The 4,190-nt window shown below is 39.9% G+C and overlaps 1 non-coding gene across 1 annotated transcript; it reads right to left on the bottom strand.

The window, feature by feature from the left end:
• Window positions 1-3,609: 3,609 nt before the first annotated feature.
• On the bottom strand, window positions 3,610-3,716 carry LOC112738451 (small nucleolar RNA R71). Its single transcript, XR_003169411.1, has one exon. It is a non-coding gene; the product is annotated as a small nucleolar RNA R71 (small nucleolar RNA).
• Window positions 3,717-4,190: the final 474 nt, after the last annotated feature.

The following is a 4,190-nucleotide window of genomic DNA, read 5'->3' as shown; positions in this document are numbered from 1 at the left end:
GTAAATGAGCATGAAAACAATAAACAGGGAATGAGAAATGGGAAATCCGGATCTCAGGACCCAAGAGACTAGAAAACCAAGTCTAGATCTCAATGCTTTCCTAGATCCAACAAGAACAATTGCAAAGGAAATGTAGATTGCAAAGAAAGTAAATGAAGAAGCAATTAACCGAAACTGAATTCAATTGTGCAGTAAAATAAAGCAGAGAGGTCTCAGGATGAGATTGAAACAGAATTCCTTCAATTCTCCAACCCAAGATCCAAGACAATTGTAATTGAAATTGAAAGCAAGAAAACTAAGAGGAAGGGAATTCAATTCTCCTTCCCCGAGACTTAGAAATTAAAATTCACTCAATACCAAAAGCTCTCCGAAAACTCTCTATGAAAACTCAAAGGAAAAGCTCCCTTAAAAACTTAAATCCTATGCTATTTATACACTTTCTTCAAATGGTCTTCAAGCCTTCAATTGGGCCTTTGCTCTTGATGGAATTGGGTTGATAGAGGCCTTAGTTGATTGCTCTTGGAGTTTGGAGAAGAACCGAATTGAACCGGGTTGGAATCATGAAAGCTTGAGTAAAAGTTGGAGTAAAAGTTTGAGGCTAACTTTTACTCCAACTTTTCACATCAGCCACCCTCTTTGCTGATACCAACGTTGGGGCAAAAGTTAGGGGTCTAACTTTTGCTCCAACGTTGGCCTCCCCTTGCACACTCATGGCGCCAACGTTAGCCAAAAAGTTAGGGGCTAACGTTGGCGCAAACTTTTGCTCTCCAGGGTGTGTTTTTCATGCGCCAACATTAGCCAAAAAGTTAGGGGCTAACGTTGGCGCAAACTTTTGCTCTCCAGGGTGTTGATTTGTGATGCCAAAAGTTAGCCAAAAAGTTTGAGGCTAACTTTTGCTCCAGCTTTTGCCCAAAAGTTAGCCAAAAAGTTTGAGGCTAACTTTTGCTCCAGCTTTTTGCCCAAAAGTTAGCCAAAAAGTTTGAGGCTAACTTTTGGTCCAGCTTTTTGCTTCCTGGTTCATTTTCAATTAATCCAAAAGTTTGAGCTAAAGTTTGAGGCAAACTTTTGCTCAAACTTTTTGTCCTCTCTTCCTCCTAGCCATTCCTTCTTGCTTCAACCTTTCTCCAAGCTTTCTTCACCTATCATTAATCAACCAAACACATCAAAGCTATGCTCAAAATCATGAGATATTCATTCTTTCATAATATGTGACAATTATAGCATAAAACCTCATGAAATTGCATTAATTCATATATGGTTGATTAAATCAAAGGAAACATGAAAATCTACCCAATTGGCTTGCTTATGGCTCAAGAAAGTGCATAATTTAGTTGAAAACAAAAGAAAAAGGCTAGTGAAACTAGGCTAAGATGACTTGTCATCACACAGCTACTTGTGCGTATGCACAGCTGCCCAATCAGAGCGCATGGATCGCTTCGAGCGTGTCGCGCGTCCAACCAAGCATCACCTAGTGTGCGTGCGCACAGCTACTTGTGCGTACACACAGGAAGGGATTTTCGCAAAGTATGCGGACGCACGCATCTGTGCGTCCGCACAGGTGTCCGCGCATGACTTCATTAAAATGGCACGTGACTCACGATTTGGAGGCTTTGGAGGCCCATTTCTGAAGTCTTTTAGCTCATATTGGAAGGGAAATGAGAGGAAAAGCATAACATATCATTAGTATAGTTTAGGAGTAGTAGTAGAAAGCTTTTAGTTTAGTTTTTCTCTAAGTTTTTCATCATTTCTAGTAGGGTTTATATTAGGGTTTTACATTCAAGTGCCATTTCCATTTTTGATCTTGGATTTTGCTAGCTTCCAATGTAAGTATTCTCTTGTTATTACCCTTTATAGTTACATTGTCATTACTCTTTCTTCTAATTCAAGTTATAGTTCAATTTTACTTCTCTCTTGCAATTTCAATTTCTTGTTGATGAATTTGATGTTTGATGTTTGTTTCTTGCTTTCTTATGTTATTCTTGTTGATTGAGATCAATTGTTGCTTTGAGTTTCAAGCCTTTTCTCATTTTTCCCATGTTTGAGGTTTTTGCCCACCAAGTGTTTGACAAAATGTCAAACATGGTTTTAGGCTAAATTTTTGGCTCTTGGCTTGGGTAAAGTGAGCAATTGGGTTTCTAGAGTTGGAATGTCCAACATTTAGTTTCAATTCTTGGATTGTTAATTGTTCTTGTTCCCACTAACGCTAATTTATTGCTAAGGCAATTAGCAAGCAATTTAGGATTTGTGGGTTAAGAACACTTATGCTCATTTAACTTACTTTCCAATGTGAGGGTTGATCAAGTGAGACTAATCCATCATAATTGTCATAGTTGTGGTTCTAGCAAGGAAAGGACTCTTAGCTCACTCTAAGCCAAGACTCTTTCTATGCTTTCAATCTTTCCTACACTTCTATGTTAATCTCTTTTATACTTTACTTGTTTATATTACATAGTCGGTTCTTTAATTTCTTTATTAGTTCAATCATTACAATTTTGCATGTTCTTTTATTGCTTTATATATTCATTTCTTCATTGACAACCTCTTGATCACTACAACTGGAATTGCACAATCATTGTTCTCAAGTGTTCCTTGGGAGACGACCCGGGAGTCAAATACTCTCGGTTTTGAATTAGTTTTGAATTGTGACACATCTTTTAAATTTCCAATTTGATCGGCAATCGATTGTTGAGTTCGGTCTATGCTTGCAACGTCAATCCTATTTTAGTGTGAAAATCCAAATCCGTGCTCTCGGTCGATCGCCACGCATCAAATTTTGGCGCCGCTGCCGGGGAGTTCACTTTAAGTGCAATGAGTGCTACAATTTTGGTTGTTATAAATATGTGAATAGTGTAAATACTTGATTTTTGGTTTGCTACTTGGCACTAATTGTAGATACTACTTTTCTCTTTAGCTAGTCTTAGTAGTCGTTGATTGTTAAGTTGGTTCTTGTTTACTTGCCTATTTTTGTTTTGCTTTTCATAATTGCATGCTTTCATTGCCTCCTCAGTTGAATGACACGGTCGCTTCCAGACCCGAGCTTTTCCACTTTTGATCCGGAAATTGAAAGAACTTTAACTCGTATAAGGCAAGCTCGGTGCCGACTAGCTTTTGTGAATAGTGAATCGGGCTCCCTTGAGGAGCACTCCAATTCACTATCACCACCAATCCGTGACCATCATTATCCAATCAACGAGGAGACTCTATATTCATCTGTGAGGAGTACTGAATTCTCTTTGAGTGACTCAGGTGACACCGTCATGGCAGACACACCTCGAAAAATCACCTTAAAGGAGGCCGGAGCTCCTGATCTTAACTTGCAACCACTTCAAATTTTGTATCCGGCTTTAGATCCAAATTTTGAACTCAAGTCCGGCACGATAAACTTGCTCCCCAAATACAATAGACTACCTGGGGAAGATCCTCTGAAGCATCTAAAGGATTTCCAAGTTGCATGCACAACTGCGAGAAGACATGGGGCGGATGAAGCCGCAGTGTTGGTCTTCGCTTTCCCGTTGTTGGTTTTATACTCAACCGAGTGAAGTTAGATCCAATTAGGACTTGTTGCGTAAAGAGTTTTTGGAAAAGTTCTACCCTCCTCAGAAAATAGACAAGCTGTGAAGAGAGATCTCTTGCATTGTGCAACGAGATGGGGAGACTTTATATGAATACTGGGAGAGATTCAAGAAGTTGCTGGAGGCTTGCCCTCACCACCGAATTGACGAGTTAGTTCTTATCAGTTATTTCTATCAAGGAATGCAACACCAAGACAAGCTTCTCCTAGATGCCGCGAGTGGAGGATCATTGACCAAAAACAAGACCGCTGCAGAAGCGTAGGAAGTTATATCGGACTTAGCAGACTCAACTCAACACTCAAGGGCAAGGAGTCCACAACCGAAAGCTTTGAGTGAAGTTTCTCCCTCTGGAGATGCTATTTTGACCAAGACCCTCGGTGAGATGACAATCTTGTTGCGACAAATCACCCTAAGGGCAACAAATTCCTCAAGCTTTGATAAATGCTCCACCTCAACCTCCAAGGATTGAAGGACCATCAAGGATATGTGGTGTTTGTGCTTGTAATACTCATTATACTGATGAGTGCCCTCAACTCCAAGAGGACACTACATTGGTGGTAGCCAACCATTACCCACAACTCCAATTACAACTAAGGATCCTACCAACATGGAGGCAAT

Source organism: Arachis hypogaea, chromosome 13 (genome assembly GCF_003086295.3).
Source record: "Arachis hypogaea cultivar Tifrunner chromosome 13, arahy.Tifrunner.gnm2.J5K5, whole genome shotgun sequence".
NCBI classification, from domain to species: Eukaryota; Viridiplantae; Streptophyta; class Magnoliopsida; order Fabales; family Fabaceae; genus Arachis; species Arachis hypogaea.
The sequence above is the reverse complement of the archived record's forward strand: the minus strand, read 5'-3'. Positions and strand labels throughout refer to the sequence as shown.